This window comes from Hypanus sabinus, chromosome 7 (assembly GCF_030144855.1).
Source record: "Hypanus sabinus isolate sHypSab1 chromosome 7, sHypSab1.hap1, whole genome shotgun sequence".
In the NCBI taxonomy this organism is placed as follows: Eukaryota; Metazoa; Chordata; class Chondrichthyes; order Myliobatiformes; family Dasyatidae; genus Hypanus; species Hypanus sabinus.
This window is the reverse complement of record NC_082712.1, coordinates 47,600,504-47,621,705: the sequence shown is the minus strand read 5'-3', so window position 1 is coordinate 47,621,705 and position 21,202 is coordinate 47,600,504. Positions and strand designations below refer to the sequence as shown.

The 21,202-nt window shown below is 41.7% G+C and overlaps 1 long non-coding RNA gene across 1 annotated transcript; it reads right to left on the bottom strand.

Moving 5' to 3' along the window:
• Positions 1–1,670: 1,670 nt before the first annotated feature.
• Positions 1,671–20,757, bottom strand: LOC132396321 (uncharacterized). The gene is made up of 3 exons (XR_009512950.1): positions 19,801–20,757; positions 5,195–5,328; positions 1,671–1,907 (listed from the first exon to the last, which is right to left on the bottom strand). It is a non-coding gene; the product is annotated as an uncharacterized LOC132396321 (long non-coding RNA).
• Positions 20,758–21,202: the final 445 nt, after the last annotated feature.

Sequence of the window (21,202 nt, the reverse complement as noted above, 5' to 3'; positions counted from 1 at the left end):
AATGATTCATACAAACAATGAACAAACCTTCAAGACTTCAGTGGGAATGGATCCCGCAACCAGCATCTTAGCACTAACTTGCTGACATACCACCATACACCTGACACCACCATCAAAATGGTTCCAGGTTCTGTACAGATGGAAGGACAGCTTCACACCTGGCTTGACTTGCTTAGACCCCCAAACTCAAAACAGATTGTGCTAAATGAAGCAGGGAGATGTGCCAAAGCGCGGTACAGAAGTTCCACAGCAGGAGAGAGAGTACTTGCCCAGAACTATATCTACATCTACATTTACACCTACATCTCTGGACAAAGTGGATATCTGTGACAGTGGTGGCACAAGCTGGTCCTGTGTCATACGCAGTGGAAGCTAGTAACCACAGCATCTGGAGAAGGTGTGTTGATCAGCTGTTGCCCTCTTCTGGAGCTACTGGAAACCAACACAAACTGACCAATCCAGACTCAGCTGTAGAAATGACAGAACTCTGAGACAAGGACTGTGTTAGGATCAAACGACACAGCCAGTACTGCCCCATCACACGTGCTTTCTGAGGTGTCCCCTACTGACAATGCAGTGCCCAAGCCAAGATCTATACGTACAGTACCAAAGGAAAAACAACTTTGGAGTCATACCCAGGTTGTTGGTACCCTCACAGGATGAGCAAAAGAGCACACCCGGTGTGCTCTTTCTGAGGGCAGCATAGTCTATTGTTAACCGATATGATCCACCTGGTTTCTTTACTGGCCATGTATGTGATTTAGAGTTTGACAAGGTCTATCTTAGTATCCTCTGGTGTTTTAGTTACTGCTCCATAATCTGGACAGCCTCCACACTGATTGAATCTCTGTTTTAATGATTACCCTTCAGCACATAGGGTAGACTAATTATGTCTGGGAATAGAGGCAGTCTGCCCTAGTTTAGAAAGAAAAATGTTCTTTTTGTGTTTGGTTGAATTTGATGATTACTCTGTTGAATGTTAATTGTGTGTGTTAGTTAAAAAAATGCAAGGAGGAGTATGTTATGTATTCATGTTTATTTTGACCCTTAAGGTTTGCTGACTTCACTGGGTTACATTTTGAACATTCTGGGTGGATGACTTACAAGCAAAATAAACAGCTGCCAGTTTGTTCCTCACCTCTCTGCCTCTTGTGTGTGTTATTTACTGCCACCTGGCTTCACAGTTTCACAAACAGAACATACTCTACAATAGTTTCACCGGCCAGGGAAATAGGTCAATAGAGAGGAACAAGAGTTGTAAGGTGCAGTAACAGACACAGTTGCTGTGAAGATGTAGGGATCCTGCTTTGTTTGCCACTGACCGGGGCACTTAGCAAGGCACTGCCACATTAGACATAGGAGATAATATGTGACAGCTGTGGTCTCCCAGGCCAAGGTTGGAGATAGTGTCCTAACAGGGGAAGGAGACATGAAAGTCTCCTCAAGAGTCCCAAGACAGGTAGAGAGCACATCTGCACCCCGACAGCACCCTCTCTGTCAAATCTAACTGCTGACCAGATCACAGAACTAGTAAGTTCAGACTGTTACGTATTCAGGCAACAATAAATATATGAGATCGGCAAGGGTTTCTTACAACAAACAACACGTTTATTAAACACCGAAAACAAACCGCCCAAAAGTAAACAAACACTACCGCTGCTGAGCGGCTGTTCAAACAGTTCGTAAAGTGGTATTGCAAAAACAGTTCTTTAAAGTGGTATTGCCAAAAGTTCAATATGCTCACAGTCCATTTAAAAGGAGAGACTTTATAGGACGATTTAGGTTCTCTTTCACGTCACTTGCTTCGATCCCCGACGTCGAACTTCCCACGAAGAATTCACGAAACAGAACGGCTTAAAGGCACTGACCTTTCCTTCTCCACTACCTTCAATCCTTTCTAGTTAAACCTAGGGATTAACACGAAGATAGTCAACGAAATCCTTCCAAATAAGGATCAAACAAAGGTCGCCCCCGTTTCACCGTAGAAAGCGATTCTCCTCGATCTTTAACTTCCAACTTTGAATCTTCACTCTCCTCTAATTGCGAAATAACAGAATCATAAAGAACCTGCTGGCAATGACCTTTTAAACTTTAGACATTAAATAAAAACTTCATCCTTCAACTAAACTGCGTCATCTCTTAAAACACGCAGTGGCATGAAGTCAACATGGCAAATCCAGCCACGAACTGCCCCTCCTCACAGGGTGGGGTCTACCTTTTATAACCTGTAAAAAAAACCTGTCACATGATCTCTACTGGCGGGAAAGTGACGTCATTCCACCATCACAAGACCATCACCTCAAGTCCAGTACAGCTTCAACCCCAGTCACATGACAAGGGCTCCACTGTCATGTGTCACGAGTACGTAACAAGACAAATGGCTGGCAGCGGCCCTGATTGTCAGCACTGGTGCCTCACAGATGTATACAACAGCATTGCTCGAGGGCCAGCAATGCGATACATTAATGGACACAGTATCATCAGTATCAATACCTTGCCCATGACTGGAGAGGCTATTTGAATTATGGGTGTAGGGAGAAGAACAGTGAAGGCAGAAAAATGTGAGTCACAGATACTCAAAATGCGTGGAGTGCAGCTGCCAGCGTATTTTGGGGTCTATCCAAATAATGAGGAATTCCTTGGAATAGACATAGTGAGGAAGGCAGGGACTGTGACAGACTCTGGAAAAGGAGAAATAACATGGACAAGTCAGGGGCGGTGAACATGGATGTCCAATAGAGTATGCAACCTAGCCAGCACAGCTGCAGGCACTCCAATCATCTGGGCCTATGAGTTACTTTGTCAGCAGTTCCCAGAGGTGTGGGCAAGACATAGCAAGTCTGCGGTGGGGTGAAGATAAACCCAGTTAAAATAGAGAGGGATCTGCTTAAACACTGTAAGCAGTATCCTATAAAAACTGATGCACTGACAGCTGTCCAGATTATGGAGAAGGAGCCAAAACACCAGGGGATACTAAGATTGACCTTGTCAACCACTAAATCATGTATATGGCCAGTAAAGAAACCAGGTGGATCATATCATAGAAACATAGAAAATAGGTTCAGGAGTAGGCCATTTGGCCCTTCGAGCCTGCACTGCCATTCAGTATGATCATGGCTGATCATCCAACTCAGAACCCTGTACCTGCTTTCTCTCCATACCCCCTGATCCCTTTAGCCACAAGGGCCATATCTAACTCCCTCTTAAATATAGCCAATGGACCAGCCTCAACTGTTTCCTGTGGCAGAGAATTCCACAGATTCACCACTCTCTGTGTGAAGAAGTTTTTCCTCATCTCGGTCCTAAAAGGCTTCCCCTTTATCCTTAAACTGTGACCCCTCGTTCTGGACTTTCCCAACATCAGAAACAATCTTCCTGCATCTAGCCTGTCCAATCCCTTTAGAATTTTATATGTTTCAATAAGATCCCCCCTCAATCTTCTAAATTCCAGTGAGTATAAGCCTAGTTGCTCCAGTCTTTCTTCATATGAAAGTCCTGCCATCCCAGGAATCAATCTGGCGAACCTTCTCTGTACTCCCTCTATGGCAAGAATGTCTTTCCTCAGATTAAGGGACCAAAACTGCACACCATATTCTAGGTGCGGTCTCACCAAGGCCTTGTACAACTGCAGTAGAACCTCCCTGCTCCTGTACTCAAAGCCTTTTGCTAGGAATGCCAACATACCATTTACCTTTTTCATCGCCTGCTGTACCTGCATGCTCACCTTCAATGACTGGTGTACAATGACACCCAGGTCTCGTTGCATCTCCCCTTTTCCTAATCGGCCACCGTTCAGATAATAATCTATTTTCCTGTTCTTGCAACCTCACATTTATCCACATTAAATTGCATCTGCCATGAACTTGCCCACTCACCTAACCTATCTAAGTCACCCAGCATCCTCTTAGCATCCTCCTCACAGCTAACACCCCGCCGCCCAGCTTTGTGTCATTCGCAAACTTGGAGATGCTGCATTTAATTCCCTCATCTAATTCATTAATATATATTGTAAACAACTGGGGTCCCTGCACTGAGCCTTGCGGTACCCCATTAGTCACTGCCTGCCATTCTGAAAAGGTCCTGTTTACTCCTACCCTTTGCTTCCTGTCTGCCAACCAATTCTCTATCCACATCAATACCATACCCCCAATACCATGTGCTTTAAGTTTGCACACTAATCTCCTGTGTGGGACCTTGTCAAAAGCCTTTTGAAAATCTAAATATACCACATCCACTGGCTCTCCCCTATCCACTCTACTAGTTACATCTTCAAAAAATTCTATAGGATTCGTCAGATATAATTTTCCTTTTACAAATCCATGCTGACTTTGTCCAATGATTTCACCTCTTTCCAAATGTGCTGTTATCACATCTTTGATAACCGACTTTAGCATTTTCCCCACGACTGATGTCAGACTAACCGGGCTATAATTCCCCGGTTTCTCTCTCCCTCCTTTTTTAAAAAGTGGGGTTATATTAGCCACCCTCCAATCCTCAGGAACTAACCCAGAATCTAAGGAGTTTTGAAAAATTATCACTAATGCATCCACTATTTCTTGGGCTACTTCCTTAAGCACTCTGGGATGCAGACCATCTGGCCCTGGGGATTTATCTGCCTTTAATCCCTTCAATTTACCTAACACCACTTCCCTACTAACATGTATTTCCCTCAGTTCCTCCATCTCACTAGACCCTTGGTCCCTTACTATTTCCGGAAGATTATTTATGTCCTCCTAAGTGAAGACAGAACCAAAGTAGTTATTCAATTGGTCTGCCATGTCTCTGTTCCCTATGATCAATTCACCTGTTTCTGACTGTAAAGGACCTACATTTGTCTTGACCAGTCTTTTTCTTTTCACGTATCTATAAAAGCTATTACAGTCAGTTTTTATGTTCCCTGCCAGCTTTCTCTCATAATCTTTTTTCCCTTTCCTAATTAAGCCCTTTGTCCTCCTCTGCTGGTCTCTGAATTTCTCCCAGTCCTCAGGTGTGCTGCTTTTTTTTTACTAATTTATATGTTTCTTCTTTGGACTTGATACTATCCCTAATTTCCCTTGTCACCAGGGGTGCACTACCTTCCCTGGTTTATTCTTTTGCCAAAATGGGATGAACAACGGTTGTAGTTATTGGTTAACAATAGACTATGCTGCCCACAAAAAGACCACACTGAGAAGGCAAACCATTGGGACCAGACCTGCCACAATCCTGAATTGCCTCTCTCCAGACTGAAGTCACTGTAGGGACACCGAAGCTGGTGATATAGACGTCTTTATTCAGAATAACAAGTAGGCATCATTCTGGAGACACTTTCAGTGGAGGATCACAAACCTGAAAGGTACATCACATTGTTATACCCTTAAGATCAAAGGTACCAATAGGTAATTCAATACAATTTCAATAGTTACAATGATATTGTTTGCTTCAGTACTTGGGATTGATAAATGGTTCCTTTGAGATGCATAGTGGAAGCACATTGTAATTGATAAGACACCTCCAAAGGTCCAAATGCCTTTGGGAGAAATTAATTAAAGCAAATATTCTAAAACCATTTGATGAGAAAGAGCCAGACACCCAAACATAATGTTGTCAGGGCTGTATCTGAGTACACAAATCTAGTGATTGCTTATTCATACTTCAAAATAAATTTATTATATAAGTACATATATGTTGCCATATACAACTCTGAGATTCTTTTTTTGCGGGCATACTCAATAAAATCACAATAGAGTCAATGGGAAAGAATGCACCAACAGGGGAATAGATAACAAACTGTGTAAATGCAAAAGAAATAATAAATAAACAAATCAATAAATAAATCCATAGATGCATAAATAAATAAGTAAGGAGAAAATGTGAGGAAGGGCCCTTGAAAGTGGCTCCATAGGTTGTGGGAATGGTTCAGTACTGAAGCAGGTGAAGTTATCTTCTCTGGTTCAAGAGCCTGATGGTTGAGGGGTAATAACTATTCCTGATCCTGGTGGTCTGATTCCCAAAACTCCTGATGGCAGTAGTGAGAAGAGAGCATGACCTGTGAGGTAGGCATCCCTGATGATGGATGCTACTTTCCTTAGATAACATTCTGGGTAAATATGCTCCATGGTGGTGCCTATACCTGTGACCATGTTTGATATGCTAAGTAACAACATCCGTCTGGTCTGCCAGCTTGCACTCAAGTCACAATGGTGTAAATAACTTAGCCATGGTACCTGGTTTGATGCAAAGCAATTAACACAGCACCTTTGTTTTAACGTTTGGCTCTTACATATATAATATCTTGGTCTGTAGAGCAGTCTGTGCTTTTAGCATCAATTTACTGCTTGCAACTTACAAAAATATGAATGATAATTGGAAGCCTCCTGAACTTATTTATATTTACTATAAGAACTGAATCCTGGTTCTTATTTACATTAGTATCTGATATAGTCATATAACTCCAGAATACTCCCTAACACTCTCCTCCTTACCTGGCACAACTGCCTGTTATCTTACGCTTCCCTTTGGTCCACCAATTACCTTGGATTCCTGCCTAACCTCTCCCCTTCCCCTCCCTATGCAGGCAATCTCCTCCTTCCACACTCATTCGTGTTGAGGGTTTTGAACTGAAGTGGTGAAAATGCCTGTTCTCCCACAGATGCTACTCCAGCAGATTGTTTTCTCGCTCCAGTTTTCAACATCTGCAGTCACCTGTGTCTCCTTTGTTACCTGCCACTTGATTACAATGTCAAAGAAAATTTCCACAACTTTGTTGATTCAAAGATTCAAAGTACAATTATTATCAAAGTATATATGCAGTATACAACCATGGGATTTATCTTCCCCACAGATAGCCCCAAAGCAAAGAAAACCAGAGAACCTGTTCAAAGAAAAACATCAAAACCTCCTCCATGTGCAAAAAGAAACACACACAAAAAATGAGTGAAAAACACAGAATATAAAACACAAAATCACAAGAAATCAGACATAATTCAAGCAACATACACTAAATGCTGGAGGAACTCAGCAGGCTAGGCAGCATCTGTGGAAGAAAAGTACAGGTGACGTTTTGGGCCAAGACCCTTCATCAGGACTGGAAAAAAAGATGTGGAGTCAGAGTAAGAAAGTGGGGGGAGGGGAGGAATGGGGAGGGGTGAAGTAAAGAGCTGGGAAGTTGATTGGTGAAAGAGATACAGGGCTGGAGAAGGAGGAATCTGCTAGAAGAGGACAGAAGGCCATGGAAGAAAGAAAAGGGGGAGGAACACCAGAGGGCAGACAAAGAGATAAGGTGAGAGAGGGAAATGGGAATGGGAAAGGTGGGGGGGAGGGGAATGTATTACCAGAAATTCGAGAAATCGATGTTCATGGCATTAGGCTGGAGGCCACCCAGACGGAATATAAGGTGTTGCTCCTCCAACCTGAGTTTGGCCTCATTGCGATAGTAGAGAAGGCTCTAGACTGACATGTTGGAATGGGAATGGGAAGTGGAATTAAAATGGCTGGCTACTGGGAGATCCTGCTTTCTCTGGCAGGTGGAGCGTAGATGCTCTGCAAGGTGGTTTTCCAATCAGCGTCAGGTTTTACCAATATACAAGAGGCCACACCGGGAGACCAACTACAGTAGATGACCCTAACAGACTCACAGGTGAGGTGTCACCTCACCTGGAAGGACTGATTGGGGCCCAGAATGGTAGTAAGGGAAGAGGTGTAGGAGCAAGTGTAATACCTGTTCTGCTTGTAAAGGTAAGTTCCAAAAGGGAGATCAATGGGGAGGAATGAACAGACAATGGAGTTGTGAAGGAAGCTATCCCTGTGGAAAGTAGAAAGTTGGGGGGGGGGTGGTGGAAAGATGTGCTTGGTGGTGGGATCCAGCTAGAGAGGCTGGAAGTTATAGAAAATTATGTGTTGGACGTGGAGGCTGGTGGGTTAGCAGGTGAGGACAAGATGAATCTTATCCCTGGTGGCGGGAGGATGGAGTGAGGGCAGATATGTGTGAGATTGAAGAAGTGTGGTTGAGGGCAGCACTGATGGTAGAGGAAGGGAAGCCCCTTTCTTTGAAGAAGGAGAACCTCCTTAATTCTCAAATAAAACACCTCATCCTGAGAACAGATGCAGCAGAGATGGAGGAATTGAGAGAATTCAGTTCACCTCTGTGTTCGTTATCTGCAGCCTCCTGATTCAAAGTCCATCCAAAATAACAACAGAAAAAGGAGTGAGAAAAAAACAGACATCTATCATAACATGAACTATAGCCAATGCATATACTGCAGACCCAGAACTTGGACACTATCCTCCAAAAAAAAGGGGGAGGGGAGAGAGAAAGAAGGCGTGTCAGAAGGGCAATGTCATGATAATCACTGGGGATTTTAACATGAAAGTGGATTGGGAAAACTAGGCCAGTACTGGACCTCAAGAGAGAGAATTTGTAGAAAGTCTAAGGAATGGCTTTTTAGAACAGCTTATTGTTGAGCCCACTAGGGGATTGGCTGTGCTGGATTGGATGTTGTGCAATGATCTGGAGGTGATAAGAGAGCTTAAGGTTAAGGAACCCTTAGGGAACAATAATCACAATATGATCGAGTTCACTTTGAAATTTGAGAAGAAACTAAATTCCAATGTGTCAGTATTTCAGTGGAATAAAGGAAATTACAATGGCACGAGAAGGAAACTGACCAAAGTTGACTGGAAAAGGGCCACTAGCAGGAAGGACAGCAGAGCAGCAAAGGTTGGAGTTACTGTGAAAAATGAGGGAACTGCAAGACAGATATATTCCAAATAAGAAGAAATTTTCAAATGGAAGAAGGACATTACCGTGGTTGACAAGTGAAGTCAGAAGCAAAGTAAAAGCAAAATAGAGGACATATAAGGAAGCCAGAGCTAGTGGGAAGATAGATTAGGAAGCTTTTAAAAATTTGCAGAAGGAAACTAAGGTCATTAGGAAGGAAAAGATAAATTATGAAAGGAAGCTAGCGAGTAATATCAAAGAAGATATTAAAGCTTTTTAAATATTTAAAGGGGAAAAGGGAGTTGAGGATAGATATAGGACCAATGTAAAATGATGCTGGAGATATTGTAATGTGAGATGCAGAGATAGAAGAAGAACTGAATGTGTATTTCACAGTGGGAGACATTTGTTATACTGGATATTCAAGAGTGTCCGGGAAGTGAAGTAGATGCAGTGAAAATTACGACTGAGAAGGTGCCCAGGAAGCTTAATGGTCTCAGGGTGGATAAATCTCCTGAATCTGATTAAATACTCCCTTGGGTTATGAAGGAAGTAGCTGGAGACATTGTGGAGGCAGTAACAATGATCTTTCAAAAATAGATAGATTCTGGCATTGTAGTGGATGACTGGAAAATTGCAAATGTTACTCTGCTATTTAAGAAGGGTGAGAGGCTGCAGAAAGGAAACTATAGGCCTATTAGCCTGACATCAGTGGTTTGGAAGTTGTTGAAATCGATTACGGAGTACCTGGAGGCATATGCCAAGATAGACCAAAGCCAGCATGGTTTCCTGAAAGGAAAATTCTGTCTGACTAATCTACTGTAATTTTTTGAGGAAATTACAAGCAGGGTAGACAAAGGAGATGCAGTAGATGTGTTGTACTTGGATTTTCAGAAGGCCTATGATGAGATACCACACGTAGGCTGTTTAGCAAGATAAGAGCCCATAGAATTACAGGGAAGTTATTAGCATGGGTGGAGCATTGGCAGAAAACAGAGATGGAAATAAAGGGATCCTATTCTGGCTGGCTGCCAGTTACCAGTGAAGTTCCACGGGGTTGACATTGGGACCGCTGCTTTTTATAATGTATGTCAATGATTTGGACTTTGGGATTAATAGATTTGTGGATAAATTTGCCGATGATACAATGACAGGTGGAGGAGTGGGTAGTGTTGAGGAAACAGAGAGCCTGCAGAGAGACTTAGATAGTTAAGGGGAATGGGCAAAGAAGTGGCAAATGAAATACAATGTTGGAAAGTGTATGGTCATGCACTTTGGTGGAAAAAAAAACGGGCAGATTATTATTTGGATGGGGAGGGAATTCAAAATGTAGAGATGCAAAGGGACTCCTTGTGTGGGATACCCTAAAGGTTAACCTCCAGGTTGAGTTGGTGGTGAAGAAGGCAAATGCAATGTTGGCATTCATTTCTAGAGGTATAGAATATAAGAGCAGGGATATAATGTTGAGGGTCTATAAGGCACTCATGAGACCACACTCGGAGTATTCTGAACAGTTTTGGGCTCCTTATTTTAGAAAGCATATACTGACATTGGAGAGGATTCAGAGAAGATTCACGAGAATGATTCCAGGAATGAAAGGGTTGCCATATGAGAAACATCTGGCAGCTCTTGGGCTGTATTCCCTGGAGTTCAGGAGAATGGGAACATGTTTCATATGTTTCATAGAAACATTCCGAATGTTAAAAGGCCTGAACAGATTAGATATGGCAAAGCTATTTCCCATGATAGGGTAGTCTAGGACAAGAGGGCACAACTCAGGATTGAAGGATGTCCATTTAGAACAGAGATGCGGAGAAATTACTTTAGTCAGAGCGTGGTAAATCTGTAGAATTTGTTGCCGCGAGTGGCTATGGAGGCCAGGTTATTGGATGCATTTAAGGCAGAGATAGATAGGTTCTTGATTAGCTAGCTCATCAAAGGGCATGGGGAGAAGGCAGAGGAGTGGGGATGACTGGAAGAATTGGATCAGCCCATGATTGAATGGTGGAGCGGACTCGATGGGCTGAATGACCGACTTCTGCTCCTATATCTTATGGTTTTATGGTCTTATGATTTCCTTCCTTCTAACTGCAAACCTCAAAGCTGTTGCTTTCCACTTTGCTACTTGGTGAGAACAACCCACCCAGCGCTGGAGGAAAATAACAATCCTGGTGTTGTGTGACAAGCCTTTGTAGCAGCTCTCCTGCTTCACAAAAAGGACTTCCAACATTGACAGGGTTGGGCATGCTGCTTGTATTGAATATGACACCAAAGATATCATTAGGTTTTATTCTTTTTGAAATTTGTCAAAGGTATTTGAACAACTGAGATGTACAGAACATTAGAAGAGAGAGCATCATTCTAATGATGGTTGGTTGGATGACAGATTTCCTTTACTGAAGATTTTGAAGATTAGCTTTATTTTTCATAGGTGCGTCAAAACATGCAATGGAATGTGTCATTTGTGTTCAATCAAATCAATGAAGATTGTTCTGAAGATTGCCCACAAAATATTCAGATATCATTTATACCATAATCTGATTTATCCTCACTGCAGCTAATGCTAACATTTTAGCTGAGATTTACTTAAACTCATTTTAACTTCCACAATGACTTTGATGAGTTTTGAATTATTTTGGTTAAGGCAGTCCTCTGCTAAATTGGCATAGTAAATGAACCTCTGCCCATGAGAAAATCCATTAAGAAAGCTCATTCTTTATTTTCTTAGAGTTTTTGTAGATTTCCTGAGAAAAAAATATTGGATAATATATTCTAGTAATTGACATTTGTGTAGAACCTTTTAAGCGGAAATGTCCTCTTTGTGCTTTGCACAGATGCAGTCTCATAATATGAATACACAATTGCGTAAAATGAACTGCAGATCGCAGTACAAACTCTTGAGGAGGTGAGAGAAACTTGGTCGAACACTTTTAAAAGGAGAGATAACTGAGGACAAGGGCATTGGAAGGCAAAGGGTTTGGGATGAACCTGGCAACGCTCAGGACTTAGATGAGCATGAAACTTGGGTGGCTGAGGTCAAAAGGAGAATCAAATATACCAAGGGCAGAGTGAGAGAGAAAGAGCTTTCAGGGTATCTGTGGTATTCTCTGCCAGTGAAGTAGTGGAGGTTACCTCAGTAAATATTTGGATAGACTTTTGTACAGTAGGTGAATTAAAGTTATGGGAAAAGGCAGGCAGATGGAGATGAGCCAATGGCCAGATTAGCTATGATCTTATTGAATGGTGGAGCAGGCTCGATGGGCCAGATGGCCTACCCCTGCTCCTATTTCTTATGTTCGTATGTTCTTAGAACACAGAACATAGACATTTACAGCACATTACAGGCCCTTCGGCCCACAATAACCGACCACGTAACCTACTCTAGAAGCTGCCTAGAATTTCCCTAGCACATAGCCCTCTATTTTTCTCAGCTCCATGTACCGATCTAAGAGGCTCTTAAAAGACTCTATTGTATCCTCTTCCACCACCGCCACAGGCAGAGCATTCCACGCACCCACTGCTCCCTGTGTGAAAAACTTACCCTGTTATCCTCTTGGTACCTATTTCCAAGCATCTTAAAACTACGTCCCCTCGTGTTAGCATTTTCAGCCCTGTGAAAGAGCCTCTGGCTATCCACACATCAATGCCCCTCATTATCTTATATACCTCTATCAGGTAATCTCTCATCCTCCATCACTCCAAGGAGAAAAAGGCTAAGTTCACTCAACCTGTTCTCATAAGGTATACTCTCCAATCCAGGTAACATCCTTGTCAATCTCCCCTGCACTCTCTCTATGGTTTCCACATCCTTCCTGTAGTTAGGTGCCCAGAACTGAACACAGTACTCCAAGTGGGATCTGACCAAGGTTTTGTACAGCTGTAACAATACCTCATGGCTCTTGAACTCAGTCCCATTGTTGATGAATGCCAACACACCATACACCTTCTTAAAAATACTGTCAACCTGCACAGCAGGTTTGAGTGTCCTATCGACACAAACCCCAAGATCTCTCAGACCCTCCATGCTGCCAAGAGTCTTTCCATTTATATTATATTCTGGCTTAAAATTGGACCTACCAAAATGAACCACTTCACACTTATCTGGGTTGAATTCCATCTGCCACTTCTCAGCCAGTTCTGCATCCTATTGATGTCCTGCAGTAACCTCTGACAACCGTCCAGACTAACCATAACACCCCCAACCTTTGAGTAATCAGAAAACTTACTAACCCACCTTCCTACTTCTTCATCCAGATATTTTATAAAAATCACAAAGAACCATCTACAACCACCCTTTGTCTTTTGTGAGCAAGCCACTTCTGGATCCACAAAGCAAAGTCGCCTTGGATCACATGCCTCCTTACTTTCTGAAGCATCCTTGCATGGGGAATCTTACCAAATGCCTTACTGAAATCCATATACACTACATCCACTGGTCTACCTTTATCAAATGTGTTTTGTTCATTAACGTGTTCTTATGTAACATTGGTTAGTGATGGCAAAAGTAATCTGGAGTTGGATAGAATAGAAATAAAATTATTTTGCAACAAATGACTTTCACCTTGCTATTGTTTGCATGATGGAATTTGAAGCTGACAAGATGACTGTGCATTCTAAGTTAAGGATAATCTTCGCTGACCTCCCTAAAGCATGCATTGCTCCAAACTACTTGAGTAACCCTTACTTTAAGTGGTTCTCAAATTTGCTGAAATGTCCCATATCAAAGACACCAAAAGCAAACCCCTGATCTAACTACATTATCTGACCTATCATCTTGTGCAGAAAGTTATCTTAATTACATTTGAAGTTAGCCCAAAATTGCCCAGTTATTACAGGGTTTAACTTCTTCATCTGATGTTCCTCTGTAATTTTAGAAAACTCTACTGAACAGAGTGCTAAAGCTATTTTCCAGGCTCCCCTTTCTGCTGAGTTGGTGCCAGACACTCACAAGAACCTACGTGGAAATTATAATTCTAAATTCCTAAATCATCTCTCATCACAGGAGCGAGAATAATAGAAAATAACATCAGAGTGAGATAATTTATCTTTTTGAGGCTGCTCTGACATTTAATGTGATCATGGTTGACAATCAATCGTAGTATCTACTCTTCTGCTCTTCCTTTTGTATTCAAAAATCCATTTCTCTTTCTAAATACAGGTGTGCGCCACTTAATGTCCATTCGGACAATGTCCGATCGGATATACATCCGTAGTCCAGACCAGAGAACTTGATGTAGCAGATGTAACCTATCTCCTGTATCGTGCGTTTCTTGAGGGTAGTAGCGTTATCTCTCTGTTTAATTTTCTTTCGAAATTATTACCGTAAATGGTTTCTAAATGCAGCAAGACTACTCCTAGTGACTGCAGCAGCAAGAGGCAAAGGAAAAGTGTGGATTTGTAAGTGAAACAAAAGGTTATTAAACAATATGAAGGTGGAAAAGCTGTGAATGCTGCTGCTCGCAATTTCGGCACCTTCTGAAGAAGTGGAACACTATGAGGAAGTTGAGGACAGTGGTGTGGATGATCCTGATCCTCTGATAAATTGTGTGTGATATAGGCTAAGAAAGTGTTTACATAAAAGTTTAAAAATCGAAAAAAATTAAAAAGTTTAAAATGAAGTAAAAAATTATAGTATATGTATGTATTATAGTGTACAGTATACAGTTTTAGTGTAAGTTCCTGGCTACTTAGTCAATACACGTACACTACAGTACTCCATATAGGTTTGCTAAATATATAATATGGTGTCCGTACAACGTCCAAATCACATAACGTCCGATACCACAGAATGTATCGTGAACGTTAAGTGATGTATACCCCTCTGTTACCATATTCTACTGGTTCACTACTCTATGAATGCACAGTAAATAATTACCTCTTCAACAGTCTGAAATCTCTTGTACTTCACCTGAAGTGTGACCTTTTGTTCTAGATTTTCCATCTAAGGGAAACATCTTCTATGGTCTATCAAGCCCAGTCAGCCCAGAAAAGGGCCAGTAACATCATGAAAGATAACACCCACCCTACTCATGGACTGTTTGTCCCACTCCTATCAGAGAGGTTATTTAGCATCCACTCAAGAGTCAATACACTCAGAAATAGTTACTTTCCCCAAGTAGTAAGGCTGATTAACACCTCCAAACACTAACCCACCACAGTTAGTCCTGACGAAGGGTCTCGGCCCGAAATGTCGACAGTGCTTCTTCCTATGTGTTCCACTAGCATTTTGTGTGTGTTGTTACCATTACTTTATCACTTCCTGTCAGTTATCTTATGTACAGAGACTCCTATCCTCAGCACAACTTTATAGACATACAATCAATCTATGTGCAATATATAAGCTATCTTATATATTTATATTTATTGAGTTTTTATCTCATTGTTTTTTTGTGCTGTGTCTGAACCATAGTTATAATTATTTCATTCTGCTTTGTAATTGTGTATTGGAAATGACATTAAACAATTTATAATCTTGAATCTGCGGGTACTTTGTTTGTTCCTTAAGTAAAGGCCTGCACCATGTTCCATCACTGCCATCTTTCTTCACCTAACTAAACTTGCTCTCACAGTAAATCAACCTTTCCCTTGATTCCAAAGTTTTATAAAAAGGGCAGTTTTGAGAACACATATGCATCTAGACTGTGTTTATTTTGTTGTGGGGTGCTTTAGTCATTCTGATTTCAGTCCTCTTCATCATCGTCATTTTATTTGGTACATTTCCAGCTGTGTCACTTTTGCACAGAGTGAGGAAGGTTCATCAGCTTTGTTGCCAATTTCAAACATGATCTCACTTTCACATCATCTGTATCTGTCTTTAGCCATCATTTTCTTGTTATCTACAGTACCTGTTTCAATATCAAAGGACAGGCTAGTCACTGGTGTTCAGTGTAAACTCCATAGGCTCCCAGAATCATCTTGATAATACTTCCCAACTGATTACTCTAAGGATGTAATTCTATTCTCCCTGTTGCTCTGACCGCATCACATTTGTCTTGACAATGAGCCACTATGTGGGGTCTCACATTTTTGCTAGGTGAAGCAGTGACTTATTTCTACTTCAGCTGATTTGGTATACTGCACTCAGTACTCATATAGATGCTTACAGTGATGCTGTGAGGAAATGGACCCTGGACTGGGACTGGTTTAACTACCTCACAAGGTTACAATAATGGAAGTGTCAATATATCCCATCTATCAACAAATGCAACAAAAAGACTTACCATAATGCTCAACTGCTCAGCAGGTCAGACCACATCTCAGGGGAGAGAAGCAGAGTTAATGTTTCAGGTTGGAGACCCTTCAGGACTCCCAGTTTGAAACATTGACTCCACTTTTATTCCAGCAGCTGCTGACTGACCTGATGAATTTTTCTCGCATTCTCAATTTTTGTTTCAGATTTCCAGCATCTGCAGTTCTCTTTTTCGATTATCAACAGCTGCACTTCTATATTTGCACTGTGCTCACACTCACACCTTCCATAACTGTGCACGTTTTCACCTATTCTAACTGTGTAGCCAAGATAGACACACACTGCAACATATTCGCTAGAACCCTTCCCACTCCATAAATGTGGACAGTTATGAAAGGTCTGAAGAAATATTCCAAAAAAGATGCTGGGAAACTCCTTAAGTTTATGTCTTGTTGGTGTTGCTTTGCTGTGGATTTTATTCGTTTGTGAATGCATTATGTTATGAATGATATAATTAATTTGTTGAGTAAAATTAATTACTAAACCCTAAAAGGACCATATGGTTGGCATGTTGCATGACGCTGTGTCTCTTGTGTAATTTACATAATTGCACTTGGCACTCAGTTTGGCCACAAATAGGAAGCCCCATGGAGTAACTGGAGAACAGTCATGGGATACGACCCGCTGAATGAGTGTCCGTTCCAAGCTATTAACTTTATACACTGGCCGGAAAAATATTCAGCAATATATAATGCAGAGTAGGCCCTTCCAGCCCTTCGAGCCATTCTGCCCAGGAATCCCCCAATTGCATCCTCGTCTAATCACGGGATAATTTACAACGACCAATTAACCTGCTAACTGAGACGTCTTTAGACTGTGGGAGGAAACTGAAGCACCCGGAGGAAACCCATGTTGTCACGGGGAAAACATACCAACTCCTTACAGGCAGTGGCAAGATATGAGCCAAATCTCGGCAAACCATTCTAGCAGGAAGACAGACGGGCCTGTATCCTTGATTGTACTCTATCTGAGGCTCACAATTGATGCAAAAGAGTAGGAAGTCTGCATCTGCATTAATTAATTAAACAGAACCAACCTTTATCTGTGGCTGAGGGTTCTATCAACTGTTCACTCAGTTCCATTCACAGCCAATATAATTTGAAACCTTTGATCATGCTCGCAACCTACACAGTTCTTATTTTTATTAGAGTCATACAACACAGAAAGAGGCCCTTCTGCACTCCAGGTCTATGCTGAGCACTAAATTATACCAAACCTACATTAATCCCATTTCATTTCCCCCTCGTCTCCATCAACTCATACAAATAGAGGGTGCAATAGTTTGATCTAAAACCAGTGTGTTATGCTTAAACAATGGAGGCTACAATGGAATGAGGGAGGATTTGGTTAGTGTAGACTGGGAACACAAGCTATATGGTGGGATGGTTGAGGAACAGTGGAAGACTTTCAAAGAGATTTTTTCATAGTGCTCAACAAAAGTATATTCCAGTTAAAAGTAAGGATAGTAAGGGTGGGGACAGCCAACCTTGGAGAGCTAAGGAAATAAAGGAAGGCATCAAACTAAAACCTCGTGTGTGCAAAGTTGTCAAGAGTAGTGGGAAACTGGAAGATTGGGAAAACTTTATGAAACAACAAAGAACCACTAAGCCAGCAAAAAAGAAAGGGAAGATAGATTATGTAATAAACTAGCACAAAATATAAAAATGGACAGTAGCAGTTTTTATAAGTATACAAAGTGGAAAAGGGTGGCAAAAGTGAATATCGGTGCCTTGGAGGACGAGAAGGGGGAATTGACATTGGGTAATGAGGAAATGGCCGAGGTTTTGAATGACTATTTTGTGTCAGTCTTCATGGTGGAGGACACGTCTAACATGACAAAGAGAGATGTTATGGATGCCATGGGAGGTGAGGACCTTGGTGTAATAACTATCACTAAAGAGGTGGTGCTGAGCAAACCTGTGAGCCTGAAGATAGTTAAGTCCCCTAATCCTGATGGAATGCATCCCAGGGTACTGAAGGAAATGGCAGAAGTTATAGAAGAGGCTTTGATGATAATTTACCACAATTCTCTGGAGTCTGAGCATGTCCCAGCAGATTGGAAGATGGCAAATGTTATGCCACTGTTCAAAACAGGATGTAGGCAAAAGGCAGGTAACTATAGGCTAGTTAGTTTAACATCTGTAGTTGGGAAAATACTTGAAGCTATCATTAAAGAAGAAATAGTGAGGCAATTCTGGAAAGAAATGGAGCTATCAGACAGACACAGCATGGATTCAGCAAAAGCAGGTCCTGTTTCACAAACTTACTGGACTTGTTTGAGGATATAATGATCACAGTGGATTGAAGGGAACAGAATAACATTATTCACTTAGAATAACATTATTCACTTTGTGAAGGTGTTTGATAAGGTGCCCCAAAAAAGACTTATCCATAAGATAAGGATGCATAGAGCTGGGGGTGATGTTTAGCATGGATGGAGGATTAGTTAACTAATAGAATTAGTGAACTAAGTTAATAGAAAGCAGAGAGATGGGATATATATGTGTTACTCTGGTTGATAATGAGTGATGTGCTGCAGGGGTCAGTGCTGGGCCAGCAACTGTTTTCGGTATATATTAATGATCTAGAAGTGTAGTGTATTGAAGTTTGCTAAACTGAGTGGAAAAGCAAATTGTGCAGAAGATACAAAGAGAATATAAAGAGATACAGATAGGATAAGTGAATGGACAAGGGTCTGACAGATGGAGTACAATGTTGGCAAATCTGAGGTCATCCACTTTGGAAGGAAAAATGAAAGATCAGATTATTATATAAATGGTAGAAAATTGCAGCATGCTGCTGTGCAGAGGGACTTGGGAATGCTTATGCATGAATTACAGAAGGTTGGTTTGCAGGTGCAGCAGGCTATTAAGAAGGCAAATGGAATGTTGGCCTTCATTGCTAGAGGGATTGAATTTAAGAGCAGGGAGGTTATGCTGCAACTGTACAGGGTGCTGGTGAGTCTGCACCTGGAGTACTGCATGCAGTTCTGGTCTCCTTACTTGAGGACGGAATTGGCTGTGGAAGTGTGCAAAGGAGTTTCACCAAGCTGATTCCAGAGATGAGGGGGTTAGACTATGAGGAAAGATTGAGTCACCTGGGGCTGTACTCACAGGAACTCAGAAGATTGAAAGGAGATCTCAGAGAAACATATAAAATTATGGAAGGGATAGATAAGATAGAGACAGGAAAGTTTTCTCCACTGGAGGTGAGACTGGAACTAAGGGACATAGCCTTGGGATTTGGGGGAGTCGATTTAAGATGGAGATGAGGAGGAATTGCTTTTCCCAGAGAGTGGTGAATCTGTGGAATTCTCTGCCCAATGAAGCAGTGGAGGCAAAGGCAGCAGAGATGAACCCATGGCCAGATCAGCCATGATCTTATTGAATGGTGGAGCAAGCTCGGCAGGCCAGATGGCCTACTCCTCCTCCTATTTCTTATGTTCTATCTGCCTCCAAGTTCAACCTCTCAACCTCACCTACACATTGGCAATTTACTGTAGTCTATTAACCTACCAACCTGATGTCTTTGGGATGTGGGGGAAACTGGAGCTTTATGTAGTCCTAAGGAAAAGGTGTAAACTCCACAAAGACAACACCAGAGGTCAGGATTACACTTAGGTCACTGGAGCGCTGAGGTGCAGCTCTACCACTTGTACCACTGTGCTTCTCACTTAAACACTTATTAGAAAAAAAGTAATTAACGTGGATTCTATTCATCTGAATGCCCCAACATACCTTAATGATGGTGGATAACTCATTAACTGTAATAGGAGCACCAAAAGACATGAGCTGAGAAACATGATCACTAGCTGGTTAGATTAAATATTAATCAGAGGAAGTGTTATACTTACGGGCTGTTGGAACACTGTGGTTTGATGTGATTGAGGAACCGGATGCGAGTTAATGAAAAACTGAGTTGAGGTAACAGAATGGCTATAAATGTGAAAACAAGAAGGTTTTTATGGAAGTCAGTGACTGAGGACAAATAACAAACTGCTCAAAATCACTAGATAAATTGAGTTAAATAGGAAGTGATGATAAAACCAGCTGTTCAAGTAAAAGTGGGTTAAGGATGTAATCCAGAATCAATACAGTATTTTAGACTACAGAATATAATGGCTACATTACACGTCTAAGCATTCCTGCAGAGTAAGCAACAAAGTTTTCCCTAAACTCACTAGCCTTATGTATAGATGGTAATCTCTGGATATTCACCTGGGATTTATTTATCTATATAAATGACACAAAACTATTGTACCATTTACAGTACAGGCAAAATTGCTCTACAAATATGTAATGCTTAGGGCTATCAGCTTGTGTTTGTCTAGGGGAAAATCCGTCCACCCACCAAACCTTGTCTCCCGTTTGCGTAGATGCTGTGTAATGCACGCTGGTACAAACTCACACATATAATATCAAATGGCACACAATGTACGTTTTACAGATTACACTTTATAAATCTTACTGGAACTAGGTAATTAATAGCGATACAATATAAAAAGAAAGAAAAGGGCGCCAAAACTTATCAGAGTTCAATCAGTTTGTGCACAACCGTTGGAGCTCAATTATCAAGGCCTTCTGTCCACCATTTGATCTTCTCCGACCTCCTCGACCCGCTGCCTGGGACCAACCTCAGTGGTCGACCAGAGCGCGTCCAGCACCTCCTTCCTCTTCGGTTCTCCTCCCGAAAAGCCCGTGCACTGACTGCAGGTTCCCACACATACAGAGAGAATAACATCACTTCCATTGGTTAGTTCCTCCATTATCAATAATTATAGCCCAAACATTTCAACTAAACAGAGCATTACCTCATCAGTTACCCACAAAGAAGCCATTTTATACATGCAGTTAACAGTTAACATTACAGTTAATAATCTGAGAACCCTGCAAATATAAAGCCAATTGGCTTCAATTAATGAGAAAGCCCATATGCAGACAGTCCAATCCTGCCTTTGCATTCACTAAAGGGGTTGCCCATAAATCCATTGATTATTCAACAAAGGGAGTGCAGTTATAGTGTGGCGGACTGACCTCTACCTTGCTGAAGACAGGTGGCTGATTGCCGATGAGACATCAACTGGCTCAACTTCAGCACTCGTCTCTCCTCCTTCCTGAACACACTGCCTTCCCCTCTCTCTGCACTAAACCCAACCTTGCTATCAAACTCGCAGACAAACCCATCACCAATTGTAGTATAATGGACTGAACTTTACTTTGCCGAGGCTAGGCAGTAATTTTCAGACATCTCCTCAT